The sequence below is a fragment of the Vespula pensylvanica genome, chromosome 4, assembly GCF_014466175.1.
Source record: "Vespula pensylvanica isolate Volc-1 chromosome 4, ASM1446617v1, whole genome shotgun sequence".
Lineage (NCBI taxonomy): Eukaryota > Metazoa > Arthropoda > Insecta > Hymenoptera > Vespidae > Vespula > Vespula pensylvanica.
In genome coordinates this window covers 1,338,968-1,363,954 of record NC_057688.1, presented here as the reverse complement: position 1 = coordinate 1,363,954, position 24,987 = coordinate 1,338,968, and the positions used below count along the sequence as shown (strand labels likewise).

The 24,987-nt window shown below is 34.2% G+C and overlaps 1 protein-coding gene across 5 annotated transcripts in view; it reads right to left on the bottom strand.

Moving 5' to 3' along the window:
* The window catches only part of LOC122628980 (kinesin-like protein CG14535), a 255,776-nt gene that overhangs the window by 78,718 nt on the left and 152,071 nt on the right, over positions 1-24,987 (bottom strand). The window contains exon 1 of one of the 5 annotated variants that reach the window (XM_043811933.1): positions 6,005-6,323. The exons of the other annotated variants lie outside the window; for them this stretch is intronic. The gene's annotated coding sequence lies outside the window, so the exon portion shown is untranslated. Of the gene's footprint in view, positions 1-6,004; positions 6,324-24,987 lie in introns of those variants that run through there. 5 annotated transcript variants of the gene reach the window in all.

The following is a 24,987-nucleotide window of genomic DNA, read 5'->3' as shown; positions in this document are numbered from 1 at the left end:
AGGAGAAAGGAGAGAAAGAGAAAGACGAGAAAGAGCCGGAGGGCGATAGTCCGAATTTCCGTGATGTCTAGCTGGACAATACGCCGGCTGGTCTAAACGACTATTCGTTCGATGGTCTCGAGAGCGACGAGACCAAGCGAGAGCCGATAAACCGACTTGTCGTGCCCCCTGGTTGCTCATAAACCCCATCTACCTAACATCGACCTTCCTTCCTACCCCTAACCTCTCTACCTTTCCATCCCTCTATTCCAGCTTACAAGACGTTCTGTCCTTTTAGACCAGAGGCACGCCTGCCTTCTGGCTATATCTTCCAGCAAACTGTGTCTTTCTCTTCTTTCTCTTTCTATCTACGTAGATATCAATTTACTTCTATCTTTCTCTATCTCTCTTGATCTCTCTTTCTCTCTCCCTCTCTTTTTGTTTCTCATTTGCGATAACTTTCTCTTAAACTTTACATTCCAATAACCACTTGCGTCCGAAAAGATAAGGGAGGGTATTTTATTCGAGGTCGATCTCGAGATTTTTCTTTCGTTTCTTTTTTATTCTTTCTTTTTGACCCGAATCAAAAAAAAACAGATCTGCGCTTTTTAGCTGCAGAGCACTGTCCTCCGTCCTTTCAAAAGGTCCCTTTCCCTTCGACGTATTCTCTCTCTCTCTCTCTCTCTCTCTCTCTCTCTCTTTACAGACAGAATCGCTTTTAACCCATCCTTCCTGATTACATTCCCGAAACGTCTCCTACCTCGTTCTCGTCATCCACTTGGACCCTACCAGGAGTTCGATTTATTCCTAGTCGAGAGTTTGCTGTCGTTGCAGCAATGGCGTTTCTCGATCAAATTGCAAAGTTTTCAGGTATCGAACGCGTTTCGGTACCCTTTTCTCTCTGTTGCTTTGTACTTTCCTTTTCCAGTTCCCTTCCTCCTTCTTTTACATATATGTGTTTGTGCATGTTTTCTAGGTACACATTCGTATGAACTTGCAAGTTCATTTCTCTCTCTCTCTCTCTCTCCCTCTCTCTCTTTATCTCTTTCTCTCTCACTTGAGACTCAAACTCGTAACTGGGAATTCACTTTCTCTTCCTCTCTCTCTCTCTTTCTTATTTTCTCGTAGAACGTACGAGTCTTTCAATTCGTGGCATTCCGTTAGTCGACACCACCAACCGGCCGTCCTGTCAAACGCAGTGGCCTTCTTTCAGCATTTTTCCGTAGGATTTCTCTTTTTTGTACAGTTTTTTCCCCTCCTTCCTTTTCTTCTTCCTCTTCTTCTTCTTCTTCTTCTTCTTCTTCTACTTCTTCTTCTTCTTCTTTTCTTTTCTCGTCCTTCAGCATCATCTCTTCCAGGCAGTTTTTCCAACATTTTACTTTTCTATTCGGGGATGAAAAAAAAGTGTAGAAGCAAGGTGAAACTTTTTTCTCTCTCTATTTCTCTCCTTTTCTAAAAGAGATTTCTCTCTCTTTCTCTCTCTCTCTCTCTCTCTCTCTTTCTCTTTCTCTCTCAAATAGATAGGAAAACGTTTATTGACGGACGGATTGATAGATTCCAGTCGAGCAGTTTTTCCACGTTCAATGTCCTCGTATGGAATCGTTAAAGTAAACGAGTGACTCTCTTTTCTCTCTTCAATTCATGTCTCTCTCTCTCCCTCTCTCTCTCTCTCTCTCTCTCTCTCTCTCTCTGTATGTCACTTTCTCTTTTCTTCTTCTATGTCCATCCCCTTTGAACGGAGAGGCACTCACATTGATTTGTTCGCAACTCCTGGTTTATAGCCTTCGCCTTATATATCCAGGGGCGTCGGCTACTTTCTCCTATCGCTTGCGATAAAAAGCACGAGCACCCCTTTTCGGATAGCCGTTAATTCAAATAGTTCGATCGTTCTGAAAGGCTCTTGCTCGAGGACAAACTCCTGACGTCGTTTATTCCTAAGATCATCTTCATCGTCTCGGTCCTCTTCAGGAACCGAGGAAGAACGTTAAACGACTAGAATCTCTCATGAAAACGACGAGTCTTTTATACGGATGAACTCGTATATACGGTCTAATGTATCTAAATGGATATAATCGGATTGATGAGCTCTGAGAAACGATAGGGAGGAATATATATATGTACAATCTTTTTTATACATTTGTCTATACTTATTTTTCAATAAAATATATTTCTTTTTTCTAAAAAATAAAAAATGCAATAGTACGTTTAACTATAAATAACAAAAATATATCTGTCTAATATATCGAAATAGATATAATCGGTTTGATAAGCTCTGAAAAACGATAGTGAGAAATATATGTATATATACAGTCTTTTTCATGCATTTATCTATACTTATCTTTCAATAAAACATTTTTTTTTTTCTAAAAAATAAAAACTACAAAATACATTTAACTGTAAATAACAAGAAGATATCATAAATTCTGATTTTAAATTATTCACAATGTGTGAACGTGCGACGTGTATCCATATTGTGCGAATAATATATATATATATATATACACACACGTATACTATATATAGTTACATTTTAATAAAATATACAAATTATTTCTGAACCAAAAAATAAAAGAAAAAAAATAATTTCGTACGAGCACTATAAATAACAAATATTCATTGTAGCTATTCTAATTGAAATTATTTAATTAAAATTGTCAATAATAGTACGCCAGTCAGTTTCACGCTTGACAATACTCATCTTTCAGTTTGCCTATTTATATTATCCTATTATATATGCCTATTCACATTATCCTATTTATATTATATTTTGATCGAATCGAAATATAATATCTTTCAAATTTATCTATATATCGAATATGCAAAACGTCTACAATTAGACGAACGAATAAGAAATTGCTTTGAATATTGGAAAAGAGAAGCATGCTTTTCAATTCGTCATTTTAATATCGATCACGCGTAATAAAACAAGCAATATTTATGCGAATAAAGAATCAAGTATAGCTCGTCGTCAACATCGAATTCGGGGATCATTACTTTTATATTTCAAGAGATATTACCGTTTCGATTGATTGTCACGTTTTCAAATACACACAAATATTCCTAATATTTATATGTTAGAAAGAAAATTCTCTTTTTCTCCCTCTTTTCTGAAATCGACTATACTAATATTAACTACCAATACTATAAAATAAAACGAAAGTACTTTCGAGCAATAAATTCGAGATACGTGAAAAACTTATGAAAAATGTAATAATCCTGACGTAAATCGAATTTATTGATATACATCTGCGATCATTCATTTCTAATAGCTTTCTTTAAAACTCGTCGTGCCAATCTAAAATCTAAAATTGTGAATTACGATCAAAATGATCGCCATTGCGATTTCATGTCGTTTTCATCTTCATACAACGTCGTATCCGTTTTCTCTACTTCTATTTCCTTCTCTTCTCATACACCATAGAGAAGATTAATTCATCGTAAACTATTTCGGGAAGCTCGTTAATTTGATAAGCGGGAATGTCTCGACAAAGCAATCTGCACCAACGTTAATTAGTCATTCGAGACGATCCAAAGCAATGAATGATTTAGTGGGCCGGTCGCGCCTCACAAAGAGGTTTCCCATGTTCGAGTCTCGGTTATGCATATTGCAGGGACGTGCCCGTCATTCAAAGTCCGGCTACCCTGCCACGACTCGCGCCATCACCAACGCACAATCAACCATCGTGAAAATACCCTCCCCCGTTCCTCCCCATTCCTCCCCCTTTTTCGTGACACGTTATACAGGCCAAATATTTCTGACAAATTCTTTGATCGAATATGCTCTTAAGTTTCTTTCATTCAAAAGAAATCAATCGTCTTCGATTTCATTATATCGTAATTTTGCATTCTTCTTTTTTTACTTTCCTTTTACTTTTTTTTTTCACTTCTCAAAAAATATCAAATATATATATATATGTGTGTGTGTGTGTGTGTGTGTGTGTGTGTGTGTGTGTGTGTGTGTATATCAATTATCAAAATATTTCTGATCAATTCTTTGATCGAATATGCTCTTAAGTTGCTTTCATCTGAAGGAAATCAATATCTTCGATTATATTATATCGCAATTTTTCATTCTTTCTTTTTTTTTTCTTTTTCTTCTTTTTATTCCTCAGAAGATATCAAATAATATATTTTGATCTTTTGGAAATTGGATTAACGCTCGGAATAATTTTCTTTTTTTTTTCTTTTTTTTGATTAAAGAAGTAAGAGAAATAATTGGAGTTTAATCTATTACTGATTAAAATAAGATATCTAGTTTTAACTTAACAAAAATATTCATCTTCATTCTTACTTCGATTTTAAATTTCTATTCTTAATTCTATACGTATTTCTTCGCCAGCTTAATACGATTATAAAAGTCATTTAATTTTTCCTTAAATAAAAAAAAAAAAAAAGGAAAAAAAAGAAGCAGACGAGAAGAAGAAAAGTAAAGAAAAAAAAAAGAAAAAAATAAAGTATATCAAAATTACCTCTAAATTCATGGATTATCCGAAACTCAACGGATTTTCTTCGTTGTTCGTTTACGAAGAAAACGACTCGTCGCTTCACAAAAGTAAATTCACTTTCAAGAGAAAGAGAGATACACAGAAAGAGAAAGAGAGAGAGAGAGAGAGAGAGAGAGAGAGAGAGAGAGAGAGAGAGAGAGAGACACGTCTCTGTCAGCACATCGAAACGCGAGAGGAAAGTTTTCTTCCTCCTCGAAGAGACCTTCTCTTCTCTCGTCGTTTCACTTTCGCGTAAAGTGCAGCATCCCTTCTCCCGTTCTTCCCCTCGAGAACTGGTATATCCTCGACCAGTTCCACCCAAGCAGTACCAACAGCATTATGCAAATGAGATGGTTCCGCCAGCTCGAAAACGTTGGAACCCCATTCACAGTTCTCTCTTTCTCTCTTTCTCTTTTTCTCTTTCTCTTTTTCTCTTTCTATTTTCCTCTCTTTCTATTTTTCTCTCTTTCTGTCTTTCTGTTCATCGAGAGATCGAGCTTTCGTATCCAACGAAGTAGGTACACCTTGATAAAATCCCATCGAATATAGGGGAAGAGAAGAGAAAGCTCGAGAAATAAAAGAAAAGACCGTGTCACGATCCTAAATAAATTCTTCAACGAGAGTTATCATCCCCCTTCCCTTTATCTTCAAATCTTAAGAAGTAAAACCACCGTGAAGGTTTCAACAAATTTGCATATTTTTCTTTTTTTTCTTTTTTCTTTTTTTGCTTCTTTTTATTATTTCTCCTCTTTTATCGTTTTCTTCTTCAGTCGCGTTTTCTTAAAGCATTTCCTCGAATATCAAGAAAAATATGTCTCGCTAAATAAATTATTACATACATCGAAACACGAATTATTAACGAAGTTGCGACGGTTATTGTCGAGGAGTTGCGTGCGGTCATTTGCATGCAATACTATTAAACTTTAAACACGTTTTTCGCGAAACTACATTTTTCTAACCGGACTGAATTCATATTTCAATGAATTTTTTACTGTATGTTCCAAACAAAATTTATCTTCGGCCGGGCCGTAGAATTTTTTCGATTAAAAAATTAGTTTCTTCTTCGTTTTTATTTTTTCTCTTCTTTTTTGAAAAAAAAAAAGCTTCAAAGTCCAATACTATTTCCACGTCGATTTTTGTTACTTATTTTCCTTCAAAACTGCGTCAGTTCGTTGGAAAATCAACTTTTCCAAAAGAAAAACTTTCGAGTGCAACTGAAACTACACTAATCCAACTTCAGCCAATATAGAAATATTTGATATAAGAGATTCTGTTTGATCGATTAGAACACAGCCTTGACTCTTTCCGAGAGTAGTGTAATTCCATAAAACCAATAAAATATTATAACAAATAATCGTAGCAATGAAGGTAAATTAATTAACGCGAAGAAAAAAATTTCTCATGGAGGCGAGTCAACGAAGTAAACAAATATAATTTCGACGCGAACGAAGAGTCATAACGAAGTGTAAAGAATAAGAAAAAATAAAAAAAGATAAAAAATTAATAAAAGAAAAAAAAAGGATCAAAGGATTATACATTACCTAGATACTTCCCTTTAATGACAGACGTCGTCACGAGTTTTTCGTAGAAACACAAAGAAACTAGTTCATTCAAAAGTTAAACGGCGCGTTATATTCGCGGAATTAAAACAAACATTTGTCATGAGTTATCTGTCGGATCGTTAGCAGATGTTAATTTACGCGGAACGAAAGTTCGAACGTCCGTCTGGTTTGGTGAAAGAAAAAGCTAATATCTTTCCTCTTTCTCTCTTTTCCTTTCCTCGGTCGGCGGATTCGCGTGTTCGTTCGTTCGTCCCACCGATTTAATTGCATCCGGCGTCCAATCAGAGGAAACTTTTCGTCGGATAGTCAGAATCAGAGGCGAGTATAGAAGAAAAAGAGAGAGAGAGAGAGAGAGAGAGAGAGAGAGAGAGAGAGAGAGAAAGGAAGGAAGGAAGCAAATGAGAGAGAAAGAGAGAAAGAAAGAGAGAGAGAGAGAGAGAGAGTGAGAAAAAGAGAAAGAGAGAAAGAGAGAGAAACGAACACGGTCTGCGGAAACGGGAAAGCAAAAGTTGGAAATGCCAGGACGTCGGAATAAGTGATCGATTCTCTGATAATTACGTTAACGCGGACGGCACAGTCGAGCCAATCAGTCGAGAATAACGTAATTACGGTACTGCATTACTGTAGGCGTGCAAGCTCGTGCGCAGGATCAGCTGCGGCTCGCCACATTCTCGCCTCTTTCTCTCTCCCTCTCTATCTATCTATCTCTACCCCTATCTCTAACCCTATCTCTCTCATTCTATCCACCTATCTATCTATCTATCTATCCACCTCGCTCTCCGATATATTCTCTTCTTTTTTTTCCCAACGTCGACATATTACGTGCGACGTAGCGATGCCCTTTAGGATACACCTGCGAAAAGGGTAGTGCGATGAACCTTTGATCTTCGGCCCTTTCACTCTCCCTTTCCATTGGGATTCGTTCTCGCTCGATTCATTCTCATACTCTTCTAATCATTGATCTATATAAAATATTAGATATTATATATCGAGCAAAACAAACCGATTTTCTAACGGGAAAAATTTGTCATCGGTCTTATGAATTAATCACGAGGATTGTTCTTTTTTTTTTCTTTCTTTCTTTCTTTTTTTTTTTTTTTTTTTTTTTTTCAAAGGAATCGATCGCGGACTGAGAAAATATTTTTTGAAAGAAATAGATGATTTTTCTTTAGATTCTTTTTCCTTGTTTTTTTTTTTTTTTTTCTTAAGAAAATAAACGATTAAACGTATCTACGAAAGAACGAGAAAAAGGAGACGTTGTACATGTGGAAAAAAAAAGATATAAAAGAAATAAAAAAGAAGAAAAGGATGAAAATCGTCGAGTGAAACGAAAAGAGTGGTGAAAAGGTAAAGTAAAAGCAACCCTTTCGGTTCTGATACGCTGTTTACATTTCCACCTATTTAGAGTTCGTTTACGCAGTCAGAAATAACGCGGCGACCGCCAGTTGATTAACACTTCAAACGGGAAAGCCGCATAATGCCGCTTAATGGTGACGCGTAAAGCAGGAAAAAGGGGAATCGACGTAAAGTTAGTCGAATCGAAACGTCGTTAGTGTGGCTTTATGAACGCTTCTACGAAAAAAAAAAAAAAAAGAAAGAAGAAAAAAGAAAATAACAAAAAAAAAAAGAAATAAAAATGTACTCCTAGCTTTTTTCGTTAATTCTCTCCTACCTATGATATTTACATAACTAATAATATTTATTATAAATGCATATATAAACTTCTAAATTAGACAATTTACAATAAAATCTAAACATATCGTCCTTACTTAAAACATTCTCAGAAATATCCAAACGAATATAAGGATAATATAGATTTAAGATTCGATTAATAATAAACATTTAATATCGTGAAATAATTAATGACGAATTTAAAGATAATACGAATCGTTAAAGGATAATTATCATTGTCAATAAAGAATTTTCACACATATATTAATTATAACGAAATATATGAGACATTAAATACTATAGACAGATAACGGGGTCGAAGTTATAATTATCTCGTAGTCTCGAGTATCTTCCTTTTCTCTTATAAGCCAGAGAAAGAGAGAGAGAGAGAGAGAGAGAGAGAGAGAGAGAGAGAGAGAGAGAGAGAGAGAGAGAGAGAGAGAGAGAGAGAGAGAGAGAGAAAGAGAGAGAGACAGAAAGAGAGAATAAAATAAAAAAAAAAAAGAAAAGAAAAGCTATTGCGATAATCTCGATCGAATGTTTTCCTTAATGAGTTCGTTCTCGTCGACGGCTTTCCGATCAAGAACTACGAGTAATGAGAAAATCGGGTAAACTGGAAAGCAATTAAAAAAATATGAAATAACGAGGAGCACGGGGATTAACGATAAAGTCGCGAACGAGCTGCGTGATAAGAGGGACTTCGAAAGGTGATTCTTCTTTTCTTTCAATGACAGAGCTAAATAAATCTTCTCGATAATATGCTCGAGGAAGGACATTCTAGATCGAAAATTATATATGATACGCGATCTCCGAATGATAAAGGGGATCGTTCCAAAGATAAAATTGATTTACCTATAAAAAGAATCCTTAAAAGTTGATAAATTATATTAATGAAGAGAATCGAAAGAAAAAGAAAATTACAATTTTTATATCGATTAGGTGTCATTTATAACATTAATATTTCTATTAAATTTATTTCGTCACCTTTCGATTATATTAAATAATTAAATATATAGGATAAAGACTTGGAAAGATAAGGATAAAATTATTAATAATTTCCAAACCTTTTGGATATTCGATACGTTTATCTTGATCAAAGGTTCGATTAAGACTGAACGTTGTTAACAGGATTGCAACGATCGAATAAAAACGATATTATAAAACAAGTATGAATAGTATACGAAACAAATACGAGTAATCGACGACTGATACTAAGAAAAAACTATTACAAGCTTTTTCTCCTATTCTCTTTATCTATTTCTCATCGATCTTCTCCCCTATCCTAGAAAAGCTTTCTTCTCACTGAACCAACGACGAATAGAGGATGTCGAAACTAAAAGAGAAAAATAGCTATTCGACCGAAACGAAACTTTCCTCTCTTTCTCTCTCTTCTCGAATGCAGTAGAAAACCCTATCCAAACAGAAGCTAAGTGTTTCGATATTTATCGGTTAGTAGTATGTACTTTGTGTTCACTCGTTTTGCGAATTGCGGTTGGATGCCGAAGGGCAAAGAAAAGAGAAACGAAGGGATGGTTTGTTACCAGCCGGCACTTCGGTTATATTTTTTCAAGATTGGCTAACGACAACGACGCGACGGTGAAAACAGCGATTCGGAAAAGAACGTACGAGGAATCCAACCGCAATTCAATTTACCCCATTCTATCTATCTATCTATCTATCTATTTATCTATCGATCTGTCTCTATCTTTCGCGTTTGCTATTTTTTCTTTTTCTTAGGTACATTTTACAGGTCTTCCTTAATCACCAAAAATATCGCTTTTCTACCAGTGACTCTAACTCTTTCTCTTTCTTTTCCATTTCCGAACATTTTCTCTCCAAGAGAGACAGAGACAGAGAGAGAGAGAGAGAGAGAGAGAGAGAGAGAGAAAGAGTAACTTTGGAGCATCGCCAAGAACGTCGACGGAAAAATTTATATCGGGGTCCTGAGAAAAGGGCTGGCCAGAAGGAACGAGTCCTTTTAAAGAGACTACTGCTTACTATTTTCTCCTCAAGAAATTACGTGACTCTTACAAACCGGACGACTTTAAAACCACTTGGCACCGAAACATTATTTCGTGGGATGGCCTTTCATCTTTCTTTTTGGAACTACCGTTTCAACTATTATTACTCGAATCGTGCTTCATTTGATAACCCTTGAGAAGTCTTTCGAAATTAATGGTTATTGAAAAGGATTGACTCTTTTTTTATTCGATCACGATAATTTTAACAAATTTTATTTTTAATTCTCCTACAACTTATGTTTCTCTATCTTCCCTTTTATATTTTTTTTTGTTTGCTACAACAAAACAGATACTAACAACAACAATGTGATTATCATACTGTTTTTTTTTTCCTATCAAGAAAAAAAAAATAACAAAAAGAAAAAGACAGATACGACGACGGAATAACTCTATTTCGATGCAGCAACAGTAAGGACAACAAGGACAATCAGGAAGCGTTTACAGAAGCATAACGAATTAAATCACGGTAGCGTAACCGATTCCAGTACGTTAATTCGTACTTCTAGGAAGGACATAAAGTCGAGGTGCGTAATAAAGGTCGGTTGACGATAGGGCGGAGAAAGAGACCCTCTCACACCAGATGGCTTCGTGATTAACGTTTCTTTTACTACTAATGTAAAGCACTTTATGGCAAGCAGAGAGTCGTTATCTCTAAGATCTAAGCTTTATTATGGCACCCGAGAGTGGAGGGAGAAAAAAAAAGGATAAAAAAAGAAAGAAAAAAAAAAGAAAGAAATCAGAAAAGAAAGAAAGAAAAGGGAGGAAGAATTTGCACGAGGAAAAAGGAATAGGAAAGAAACGAAACATTTTCGAGAAAAGGAGAAAGTGTATACGTGCGTATGCGTATATATGTATGTATAAGAGAGAGATAGAGAAAGAAAGAGAGAGAAAGAGAGAATATATATCTGGAGTATCTTGCCCTAGGGAACATTAGTCCTGGGAATCAGGGAACATGGAGATCGTACCGTGTTCCACCATCATCCAGACATTGCTGTATCAAACCCTACGGGCCACTACCACGAGCAACCACCCACTCACCCACCCATCCACCCACCCACCAACCAACCAACCGACCAACCAACCACCACCTCAGGCTACTGCCTGTTGTCCGGTTCACCCTTTTCAGACCGATACCAACTGCGTTGCTTTTAACGTTTAACGAGACTCTCTGGAATCACTCTTCTTCTTTCCTCATAAGATCTCTTTATCTCGCGAAAATGTTCTACCTGTTTATTACTTCGAATACTATCAAAATTAATCGCGCAATTGAAAAAGTACACGTGGGAAATATTTTACTTCGATTTGGATAATTAAAATTGAAATATCAAAAAGTCGATTACGTCCGATTAATATTATCAATATATTCGATATGATTCTTCATTCTTAATAGTCACGCATCATAAACGACGATAAGAACAAATTTACTGTACAAATTAACGTTGTTTTACTTCATAAATATTTTTATTATTTAACATTAATTAAATCTTTTCAATATTCAATATTAATTAAACATATTTTTAATATTTAACAACCAACAATCTAACTTAATAAATGCATCCTTATCTTCGCTCTATGCAACAGCTATTGCGACAATATTTAATAGATATTAAATATTAAAAAAAAAAAACAACGGGAGAAAAAAAAGAAAGGAAGAAAGAAAGAAAAAAGAGAAGAAAAATCGAGTTGAAATTCGATTTTTTATAACATTGAAGGTTCGACATTTGAAGGTTGATCAAATCGTTATTTGACAAAAGTACTTCAAGGATTTTGTTTCCGGTACATTACGCGGTAATGGGAAGAAGTAAGATTGACGGTGAGTAAACAGAAGAAACGTCGAGAATAGTAAAAAGGCACGACCCCATGGGCAAAATATAGGTACCGAAGGAACGTCGGCGCGTGCAACTCTGGCCTGGGCCGACGAGTAAATGCACTCGCTACTTCGTTGTGGCAGCAACACGTGCGTATCGTCACAAGCTCACGTTGCCTCTTAACTAATACAAGTATACCCTTTCCTCGTATTTTTCCTTTTTTTTCTTTCTCTCTCTCTCTCTCTCTCTCTCTTTCTTTTTCTTTTATCTTTTTCCAACTTTCTTTCCTTCTATCTTTATTTTTTTCCCCTAACACTAACGTCACCATATATAATATTACCATCACCAATGTCACTATCATCACCGTTCAACAACTTTATTCCCAACACGAACATATCTAAAACACTTTACCTATTCTCGTCGAGTTAGTTCACGAGTGGCATTAATACAACGTGTTGGCTCCGATAAAACGAATGAGGATAGAGACGCGTGCACTTAAAGAGTCGGAGATTGATAACCATCACGTAAGAATCAGTTGTTAACTTTAGTTTCTTATGCAATCGACTAAATATATAAAAGGGACTTATCTGTTGGATATATTCTCAAACTTACGATACGATTCGTATTGACTTATTATTTCCTCTTCGATCCATAGTTTATGTCAACGTACCTGAAATCAGAAGATATAAAAATTAATTAGAAATTGAAACTCTTCATTGTGAAAATGTGAATCGTTTTATAAGAAATTTTTACTTTACATGTTCATTTAAATAATTTTATTTTGTATGAAATGGTTCAACGCTTTTCTCCAACTCGAGATTTGTCGGTGCGTATACGTGTATATAAAAAATATTTTATTTATTAGAAATCATTGCATATATAAAAAAAATATATATATATATTTACTTATTTAAAATATCTAGATATAAAGCAATAAGTTGATTCACTCGATGAGAAAATCAATACAAAAAAAATTCATTTTGCAAGAGATCCTAAACTGAATAGAAACAATGAAAATGAATATAAATATAAATAATTCAATTGGTGTTTATTAAAATATAAGTTATATATAATATCCTAAGAGTTATATATAACTCAGTTATATATATATATATATATAATATCCTGAATCCCACGAAAAGAGAAGATTAGGTGTTCAGAAGATAACGTTTAGGGGTGGAGATATGGACGTTTATCAAAGATATACGATACACGTACTCGCCTCGATATTTTCTCTTCTGTCTATCTCTCTATCCTGTTCGTAGTATAAGGGGTTTGCACCTAAGAAGCAGACTCGGTAGGGTTGAATGTACAGCTATGCCATCTGGCATTATGCCACGAGGCACGCGACCTCGCCATACACGTAAATATGAACTGCTTTATGCACCTGCTCGCCACCATCCTGTTTCTCCCTCTCCCTCATGCTCACTCTCTATCTCTCTCTCTCTCTTTCTCTCTCTGTTTCTGTTTCTCTTTCTCTCTTTCTCTTTCTCTCTCTCTCTATTTCTCTCTATTTCATTCGGATCCCTTTCGACGTTTTAACTCGCAAAAAGAACAAAAAGATTTCATGTTTCACGATAGTAAAGAATTAATTCTCGAGTGAATGAACTTGAATCCGAATGAATAAAAATATCCTACATTGATTAGTTTCGCTTGTTTCATTCGAGAGATTTTTCATAAGGGTCAATAAAAGAAAATGAAATTGATTACTTTTCTTTTTATTTTTTATCAAAAGTAATACATGTTACTTTTGTGTCGTATTACTGTCATATATGATAAAGATAAATAAATAAATATATATATATATATATATATATATATATATATATATATATATATTCATATATAGGAAAGAAAAGAAATATCTCGCATAAAAACGATTATGCAAATTTTAAGTTCTTGTAGGAAACGAAAAAAGCATTGCAGGAATATTCAAATGAATAATAAGAGGAAAAAGAAGAAGAAGAAGAAGAAGAAAAAGAAGAAAAAGAAGAAGAAGAAAAAGAATAATAGTAAGGAAACGATACGCATTGCATGCGTGAAAGAGGAGGCAATGCTTTTGAATGTTGAAGAACAGCCACATCGGTGATTAACGGTGCCGTCAACAAAAGGAAGAAAGCATAGCACGAAAGAGTTTCGCTTCTAAGACGTTGTTAGGCTGACATTGTAGGGTAGAGGCCCATAAGAGGCAAGTAAAGTACGACGACGAGCTCTACTGGTAAACACGAGAAACTCTAGCCCATCCCTTTCATTTCTCTCTCTTTCTCTCTCTCTCTCTCTCTCTCTCTCTCTCTCTCTCTCTCTTTCTGTCTCTGTTTCTCTCTTTGCTACTTCCCTATATGTAGAACTCCCTAAACAAGGCGTTTATGTTGCAACCCTATTGCCTGGCAATGCACGCGACATAGTCATCGTACTTGTGTTTCTCTCTCTCTCTCTCTTTCTTATACGTATCATGTTCGCAATATCCTTGCTCTCTCTCTCTCTCTCTCTCTCTGTCTCTCTCTTTCTATATATATATATATATATATATATATATATATATATATATACCTTTATCACTAACCTTCTTCTATGTAGAAGTTTTACAGCATCTACATAGAACAGATCCTAATCTCCCGACAATAATTGTAATCACGTATATGGAGCAACGAGTTCTCAAAATGAATTTGCCTAGAGCGTTAAAACGACATGAGAAAAGAGAAAAAGAAAAAGAGAGAGAGAGAGAGAGAGAGAGAGAGAGAGAGAGAGAGAGAGAGAGAGGATATTTCTCTCTCATAGTGTATATACATAATGAACATATACGAACTTGGTGTACCTACACGTGGTTACTTCAGACGCGATATGCATTTGGTAACATCGTACGTGCTCGTTTCAAGCTTGAATTATGCGACCAGTAAACTGTGAAAACCGCGGAATTAATGCTATCCACTTGTATAATTCGACGCGTCTACCTTCCATTTCCTACGGAAAATAGAATATAGAAACGAGCCAATGAGGAAGGCGTAAAACTACGTTTTCGTTGAATAAACGAGTTCTTGCCAAAAGGAATTCGTCTCGTTCGAACATTTTCGAAACGATATTCTCGTAGTTTGCATTACGTGTTGGATCTTCATTTAAAATTTGTATGAAGCTCTCAGAGATTAATTTCTCGCCCTTTTGTTTCTTTTCTTTTGAAGACGCTTTCGTTTTTTATTCTTGATTATTTAATATGAATAGGTCCGTAATCGAAAGTAAAAATTAATGAAAAAACTAATAACGAATCTTGTTTATTGATACGTCAACAAAGAATTTACTATAACAGTAGTAATTGAGAAGAAACAAAATCATTTTATTATCTCGCACATCGTTCCGTACGTCCTTTTCTTTTTAAACGTTTTCTTTTTAAATGTTACTTTTCTAAGGATTCTGAAATTTCTCTTGGAAAGCTTCGGGTTTCAATATTTTTCACGTGTATGTGTACGATACGTTTTCGTTCGATACCGATGCATCTGCCATTGGAAATGAAGCCTCGTCTCTCCGATTTTAGCACGATAGTAACGTGCTACGCGGTTACCAGACGACGAGTATCGAGTATCGAACGGTTTTAGCATCGAGTTTCGTGTTTCTAGCAGCGTCACGTCGTAATATCAACCCGGTTATCCGACGGCGTCAATGTACCCAGAATGTTTCCAATAATTTTCACGCTACATTCGCGATTATCGCACGTCTCGATCGAATCTATTGTAGCTTAAGTCTACGAGAAAAAAAAAAGAAAAAAATATATATATATGTATATGAAAGATAAGATATATTATTAGCTTGGAAATGGAATTAGATTAGATTTGAATTTTAGATTAGAATTGAATTTTAAAGGGATTAAACGAGTTTTTCATTCTTTTTCTTTCTTTTTTCTTGGCCGAACGAAATATATTCGTAGAATTTAATTAAAATGATCACGATTACCTCGATCAATTAATTCGATATTAAATAAGAAAATGTTGAATACGAAATAGTATATTGAATACGAAATAGGAGAGTTTGTCATCTCGATTACAAGGTACAACTAGGAAGGTCTCTTTTCGTGTCTCAGTGCATTCGTCGAGTCTCTCTCTCTCTCTCTCTCTCTCTGTTCGGCTATGAATCTCTGAACTCATCTCCTCCTCGAATTTTTTCTACCTCTTTTTCACGGCTTCCTAAAGGCTACAGTGAAAACAATAGAATGCTTACGCCTAAAACCGCCCACCTTGCTGCCTGCATTTCATATCTCAATCGTCTCATAGGGCGGCGTACACGTGGACAAAAAAAAAATTTTCAAGAAAAGGCTACGTCGTAATGTATTAAAATACTCCGAAAAAAGAAAAAAAAAAAAAAAGAAGAAGAAGAAACACGAAATGCACCCTTCTGAATAAAAACAAAAACAAAATAAAGAAATTCCCTCTCCACCTACTATCCTCTCCTCCCTCCCCATCCAGCTAATTTTTAATCAATCACGTTATGAATTTTATTACTATTATTATCATGATAAAAATCATGATATTAAAAGAAACGTATAAAAAAAAGGTCGATAATATCGATAAAGAATATGAAAGAGAATCGACATACTCGTCTAATTAATTATTACACGTAATTAAATCGGCTATCGGAATAGGGTCGGAGTTTTTCAAGAGTAATTACATTTTCGAGCGTTTTTAAAAGCTCCAGGCCAGACGAGAGAACAAGATTCATAGCAGAGGCTTCCCTCGTCCAAGGCTTCAAGCCTTTATCCTAACTCTTCCTCTTTCTCTTCCTCGCTGTAGAGTATCCTACCGTTTCCTCTAGCCTTTTCTACTATAAGGGACGTCGTGAAAACAATAGAATACTTACGTCAAAACCCGTGCACCACGCGTAGGTATTTCATGTCTCAATTATTTCGCACAAAGGCATCCGGAGACGACGAGCGACAGCTGGCAGATCTCCCTATCTCTTTCTCTCTTTCTCTCTCTCTCTCTCTCTCTCTCTCTCTCTCTCGCTCATTCTTTCTCTTTCTCTTTCTCTTTCTCTTTCTCTATCTATCGTACACCACCGCCACCTTCGTCATCGCGCTGGTTAACAGCACGTTTATCCGGCGGAACTTTACGCAGCGGAAAAACCACCGGCCTTTTTCCGCCGTCTCGCTGTTCTCCTCGATCTCCCGATTTTAAACTTTTAACCCTTCCGCAGCGCAAAAGCAAAAGAAAAGATCTAAAAAATGTTGATATACGAAAAGGATTTTCTAATCTATCGAAATTTGTCTTTTTTCCTACGCCGATAAGAGAGACCTCAGGAATTATTACTTAATAATAATAATTACGTAGACGCTATAATGACGATGGCTCGATAATAATTTCTCGATGTATCGATTCTAATCTATAATTCGTTATATTGATATATCAACGACGAATATCTGACTAATTTCGTTTAATAGAAAAGAGACGTGTCGTGGCACTCGGATCGATCGTTATCTCTGCTCGATGAAATTATTATCATGATTAATAAATGTTCGACAAATTTTCTTTCTTTTTCTCTTTCTTTTTTCTTTTCTTTTTAAAGAGAAAAAGAAACTAATCGACGATAACTCGTTTAAATGAAATTATTATTAAGACCTATACCTATCGTTATAACATACGTTATAGTACGATCAATCGATAATAAATATATGTATGAAGAATTTTTCTGAACGATAAAATGGTATAATAACACGTATTACACGGATATCTTCACGATTATCCGATTTCCTTTACCGATATCGATTCCTGATATCAAATTTTAGGTCAACGTACGAGAATATACGGGGGAGAATGAGAGGCCGGTTATAAAATTCGTCGGTGACAATGCGAATACTTCGTATTCCGATGTCACAGCGTAGAACCCCAAATAAGATCACATAAATTTACCAGACGATCGAATCGGAATTTTAGAGCGGCCCTAATGGATTCCCCATCGCGATTTGAATTCTCACGAGCGCTTTCGTGAATTATTCGGAAGAACGGATATCTGTTCGTGAATAATGAAGCGCAGCTGCACCGATTAAAGTGAATCGCACGGAATCGATGCCTACACTTCTGCCAAGGGATCTTGCACGACTATTTAATAAGATTTAATGATACAGAGCATGTCGATATAGATATATCCGATACATAGACTATCATCTCTGTCTAAGTATGCTATCAATCTAGTTGCTACATCTGTTCTATCAAAGTTGAGTAACGTGTTTTCTATGAATTTTATTCAACGATTAAAATCGACCCGTCTCGTAATTTCTACGTTTGTTAGTTTATTATACTTGTACGAGACAGTAGGAAAAGTCTAGGGATCGTTGAAGATAATGGACGGACCAATGAATAAACAGTTGATCTTTGAAATCGTATAGGATTTAAGATAAGATAATTCGTAATTAAATGAATCATCGCTTTCTTTATTATTTACGAAAATAACGTTCTATTATTCTTTCCTTTTTATTTCTTTACTCTAAGTAATAACTTCCTGTCCTCGTTTCTAACAATTTATTTCCGATCGAATAAATTCACGTTTATTATCGATCGTACACTCCGACTCGATAACATTGTAAACGCGACTAATGGATTATCTTTTTAATATACGATACGAAGAACACCGTAAAGATAATAATAGCAAAATTTGAAGGATTTTCGAAAATTAGTTACACTATCTACGCGTACGAACATTTAATTAAAATTACAAAATTCTCCGAGAGTACCTAGTAGTAGTATTTCTATTTTTCTTTCTCTTTCTCTTTTTCTCATATATACTCCTAACGCCTTCCACCATGGTGCGCACAAAGTTACTCTTCAGGATTAGCAGACAACGTCGAGAGGGACGGCCTCGCGGCATTACGAGCTGCTTCACTCCTCATTCTCTCTCTCTCTCTCTCTCTCTCTCTCTCTCTCTCTTTCCCTCTCTTTCTCTCTCTCTCTCTCTCTCTCTATCTATCTCTCTATCTCTCTCTCTTTTTCTCTATCTCTATCTCTCTTTTTCTCTCTCTTTTTCTCTATCGTCGTCGACTGGTGTTAGTACGGACGCGAAGTAACAAAGCCCGTTTCGGTTTCTTTGTAACGAGAAAGTGTGCAGCCAGAGAGAGAGAGAGAGAGAGAAAGAGAGAGAAAAAGAGAAGAGAGGAGAGAGAGAGAGAGAGATAAAGAGAGGGAGGAAGAAAGAGCGAAACGAGAGTCTCGTCTGAGCTTTTCAAATTAAAGCGCAGTTTAGCCGTATGCTTGAAATTATTTTTCATGGACGCGTTTAACCGAGAAAACTGGACTTGGTAGCTTGTGCTCTTATCATCGAACAAAGTCTGACGATGTAGTTCCAGGTTCGATGTAAAACATGCTACTATAAAGCTACTTGGAATTTGATGAAACGAATAGCATCACAAATCGTATATAAAATGAATAAATCTATTATTTAAAATTTCAATAATGGAGGGAATAGAATGAATAATGAAAAATGAGGAAAAATATTTACGTATGAAACGATCATTACATTCGATATTATTATTTCAAAAGTTCCAAATTTCTATTTGCAATTGCTAACAAATATTTCAAGAAAAATAATGACAATTCCGACGAACGTTATAGAATTCCTTTGTGATTTGACGAGAAACGACTATAAAATTATATTTCGGACAATTACTCTGTCTCGATATTCCTCCCGTTCCGTTATTATTACCATCGTGATTGTTATTTATTATAGACAGTCATTATTATCGATTATTCGAGCACCATGTTTGTCGCTAGAACGAGTTATTCACTTACACATTGCAATGTAACGAATTTCTACTAACATTTCCAAACGACCATTTTAATTATCACCGAAAACAATGAGTAATATCTATAAAAAAAAAAAGACAAAAAAGTTTCTTAAAAAACAACAAAAGAAAAAAAGAAAAAGAGAGAGAGAGAGAAATAATGTATATAAAAAAAAGTCATGAACACCAAACTAACCATTTGAAACCTATGAAACTATATAAAATCGTGAGTTAACTTTCAAAAAAGACAATGCAGCTGCCGTTATTTATTCGTCGTTTAATAAGCAATCTAAATTCCGTCCATCCTTACGGTTTTCGAGCCGCGATGGAACGCACCCTTCTTCTCGCACATCTTCTTCTCTCTTTCTCTTTCTCTTTCTTATTATCCCAGTCATCCGCAAAATAAAAGGAACAGTTCGCTTACGAAGTCAAATTTTTTAATATCGAAACTCCAAAGAATTTTGTTTTATTTTATTTTATTTCATTTTATTCAAAGACAATGTATATTCCGATCTATACCATAATAATGTAATAATAATTCGTATTAATAGAAATTTTATATAATCTAACTACTAACTGATTATTATTTCTATATATATATATATATATATATATATATATAATTTTTATACATGATCTAACTAATTTACTATTAACTGTCAAACTAAATCCAGAATAATCATATCAATTTTGTATTATACATACGTAAGGTTCGTTGAACTTTACCTAAGTAATATATTTCCGTCCGTAGTTTGTAATATAGTCTGTCGGATTCGCAGATGAAGAAGGATCATGTAGCAAATCAATTTAACGCGAGAGAATTCGTAAAGCCGTCATGAATAATTTTATCGAATATAAACCGTTATACCTTTCTCGTTTCTCCAATATTATTCATATTTATGCTCGTTTCCGATCATAAAAGTATAGTTAGATTACAACGATCATCACGATGAAAATCTTTTTCATTTGACAACAATCACAAATGATACAATTTTTCGTTTGATATCAGCCTGAAGAAAATGAATGTTAAGTTCAAGATTCATTATTAATTCTTGATTATGAGATATATAGTTCGTTAATGATATAAGGATAATTTTATGAATGTCTTAGGAAATTAGGATTTCTACATATTACGTTGCCACGATACCTGAGTATAAAGTGTATTGAATCATAATTGATCATGTTTATTGTCTTTATATAGTTTGTCTAAAGTATCCGTACAAAATTATTTTATTATTATTTTAACTATAACTACATTATTTATATTTATATTCGCAACAAATTAAAAACTAATAAATAAATACTAAAAGTCATATATTCGTTTCTCTCATCTTAAAATTATAAGAATTTAACAGTTTCTATCAAGGAAAGAATTTCGAAATATATTTTCACTATAGCTATTAATAATATTAAATCAAATAGATCAAACGTCCAAAAATTTAACAACATTCAAAACTAACTCGAACAAATATTAAGATTACGAATAAATATTTAAGAATCTTTTATAAATGTCATCAAAGTATTATTTTAAATAGAAAAACTTGTTTACATAGAGTCTGCAAAATTAAATATAGTTAACGTATTAAAAGAGTTTCTCTTAAAGATATTTCAAGAATGATTTACGATAAAACCAAACTCTCAGTCGAACATAGAAATAATCTCTTTCTCACACATATATACATACATACAAACACAATACGTATTTAATAAATTAATATTTTAAAAGAAAACGAAGAATCTCATCGTAGACCTTTCCTATACTGTATCAAAAAAGGAAAGAAAAGAAAAAAAAAATGAAAATCCTTAGGGATGATAAAAAAAAATTCACTTTTCCGAAAGTTCTTAATAAAATAACAACGGATACAAGAAAAAAGGAGTCCATCGAGAGATAGAATAATAAGTTATGGTTCCTGGTTATAAACATTGTTAGTATGCACCTCTAGCTAACATTATTACCATTCGTTCTAATACAGACTTTCGTTTCTGACATCTCTCAGGGGTATCGTTCACGATTATTACTCCAAAAGGGTTACCACCACCCAGTGAACAACACCTAAGGGTACACTGAACACCACCTTTACCAAACGAGACACCCTTTAACACCCTTAACTTGTAGCGATCTCCTCGAGCAGAGCGTTCTTTATGTGAAGGACAGAAGTCCGAGTTGCGTGCTGGTCTTTTACGACTGTTACTTGAGAGTCTCTACTCTTATCATGATATTCTATGTGTGTATATATGTGTGTGTGTGTATTTATGTATGTTATGTATATATATATAACGAACAAAACTGTAATAACGTAGTCTCACACAGAAAAGTATCTACGCGTTTACTGTGCTTGCCTTCTCTCAGGTATCGTTAAGCCAAAGGGAGAGGGTAGGTCGGTCTTATATCCCATAGACAACAACGTTATCCTAAACAAATGATTAGTCCAACACGACTTACATATCACGTGTCCAACCTTACGGATTTCTCGGAATCCGTATCCTCGATTATGTTCGTCATTCGAACTCTACAAAGTTTTCATTAACTTCGAATAAAATCTAACGAAATAATAAAATATAATACACAAGTAATACAAGTATTTAACTCGCATTTGTTATAATTAGAAAAGGTAGTTATAGTGATTAAAATTCGAAAGTACATAGATATTATATTTCGAAGATATTCTAAGTAAAATTTAGATCTTAAACGAGAGTTGTAATTTAAATGAGAGAGATTGAAGACTCTCATGTTTTTCTCTCAATCGATTGTTTTTGTTGCAAACAAAGCGTGCTACGAGTTATCCTTGAAACGTTAGTTGTAATATTTTCAAAACAGAGATTAATACGAAAGATAACTATCGGAATTAGAGATTGATTCGTAGATATTATATTTCCTTCACTATATCTAATAACGTAATTATAAATAACGTAATCGTTTACTATACCTAATAACTTAATTAAACGAAATTGATTAAAAATTATCACGCTTTTCTCTTCGTCCATTGTTTTCGTTGTATACAAAGCGTACCTAGTTTTATCCTTGAAGCCTTAGTTGTAGTATTTTAAAAGAAATTAATTAAAAAAAAAAAAAAAAAATAGCTGTCGTGATTAGAATACGAAAATAATTATTATATCTCGTTTTTAATTCTTTGCAGATGTACGAAATAAAATCTAGATCTTTATGAAAGCTGTAATTAAACGAGATTGATTAAGAACTTTTACGCATTTCTCTTAGTCGATTGTTTTCGTTATATACAAAGCATACTACGCGTTATCCTTGAAACCTTATTTGTAGTATTTTACAAGAGATTAATAAAAAAAAGTAGCTGCCGCGATTAAAATTCGAAAGTAGATATTATATTTCGTTTACTGTACCTTTCGTTTCTAATCCTTCGGAGATGTACGAAGTAAAATTTAGATTTTTACGGGAGCACTGTTGAAATAAGACTGACTAAGAGCTCTTCTCTTACTCGATTGTTTTCGTTGTATACAAAGCGTCCTACGCGATATCCTTGAAGCATTAGTCGTAATATTTTGAAAACAGAGATTAATACGAGAGATAACTATCGGAATAAGAGATTGATTCGTAGATATTATATTTCGTTTCTAATCCTTCAAAGATGTATTTTAATATTACGTAATGTATTACTAAATAAAATTTAGATCTTTACGAGAGCAGTAATTAAACGAGACTAATTAAGAATTCTCACGCTCTCCTCTTCGTTCATTGTTTTCGTTGAATGTAAAACGTACTATGCGTTATCCTTGAAGCCTTATTTGTAGTATTTTAAAAGGAATTGATAAAAAAAAAAAAAAAAAAAGATAGCTATCGTGATTAGAAGTCGGAAATAATTATTATATTTCGTTTTTAATTCTTTGCAGATGTACGAAATAAAATTTAGATCTTTACGAAAGCTGTAATTAAACGAGACTAATTAAGAACTCTCACGCTCTCCTCTTCGTACATTGTTTTCGTTGTACATAATAGCGTACTTGAAGTCTTATCATTGAAGTCTTAGTTGTAGTATTTTAAAAGAGATTAATTAAAAAACAAAATAGCTCGTGATTAGAATACGAAAATAATTATTATATTTCGTTTTGAATTCTTTGAAGATGTACGAAATAAAATTTAGATCTTTACGAAAGCTGTAATTAAACGAGATTGATTAAGAACTCTCACGCTTTTTCCTTCGTCGATTGATTTCGTTGTATACAAAGCGTCCTACTACGCATTATCCTTGAAGCGTTAGTTGTAAAATTTTTAAAATAGAGATTAATACGACAGATAACTATCGGAATTAGAAATTGATTCATAGATATTATATTTCGTTTCTAATCCTTTGGAAATGTACGAAATAAAATTGAGATCTTTACGGAAGCTGTAATTAAACGAATTTTACGTTGATTAAGAACTCTTACGCTTTCCTTTTCGTCGATTAATTTCGTTGTATAGAAAGCACATTACAAATTATCCTTGAAGAGTTAGTTAATATTTTAAAAACAGAGATTAATACGAGAGATAATTATCGTGATTAAAATTCGAAAGTAGATATTATATTTGATTTACTATACCTTTCGTTTCTAATACTTTGGAGATGTAATAAAATTTAGATCTTGACGGGAGCTCCGTTGAAATAAGACTGACTGAGAGCTCTCCTCTTAGTCGATTGTTGTTGTTGTATACAAAGCGTACTACTCATCCTTGAAACGTTAGTTATAATATTTAAAAGCAAAGAGAAGAAAGAGAGAGGAAGAGAGAGAGAGAGAGAGAGAGAGAGAGAGAGAGAGAGAGAGAGAGAAAGCTACAATGCGTAGACATAACGTAAACACATCGCGTCCGGTCACACAAATACGTGTGTGTCGTGTATATGTATATGTATGTATACGTTTTAAAGAAAAAATAAGGTGATTTCGTTCTAAGGTCATAGTATTATTTTACAAAATATCTATTATAGTATAAATACATTTTCAATATACAAATGAGTCATTAAAACTTAACATATTGTTAATTCATAAATTACGAAGAAATATTACGTGATAGTTGAACGATGAGACATTGAAGAAAAAAAGAAAGAAAAGGAAAATAGGAAGAACAAAAAATAAAAAACAACAATCCGGAAATAATGATTATATCTATTAGTGATACGATCTATTAATAAATGTAATTAATTAATAAGAAAATATTTAACTTTACGGAACGAGCGAGCATCAGTAAAATCCGACGAGTATGAAGTCTACAAAATTATTATAGAATCTAAATCAACGATGAAACCCACGTCGATGTTTGATAATCCCTGTAGTAAACACCATACCGTTGATATCTAAGCAAACGAATTACATCGCGAGGAAATGCTACGTTAACGAACGTTAAAGTACGAGCATTAGTAAACACGTAGAACCTATTAATGTAATTTCTAAAAAAGCGAACGTTGGATTTGCCTGCGTTACTTCGAAGCGTTCGGAGTCGAGTAATTAAATCTCTTTTTTAGAGAGACCTACTATTTTGTCTCTTCTCTCTCTCTCTCTCTCTCTCTCTCTCTCTCTCTCTCTCTCTCTCTCTTTCTCTCCTCATTTACTTTTTCTTTCTAACCGAACAACATTCCGGATTCACCGTCTCCCTTTTCTATCAACTCACGAGAGGGAGAGTTTGTCGCATCGTCGAGAAAAAACGAGAAATGAAAAAGCAACTAACAAACCGAGAAACATTTTCCAATCGAAAATAAC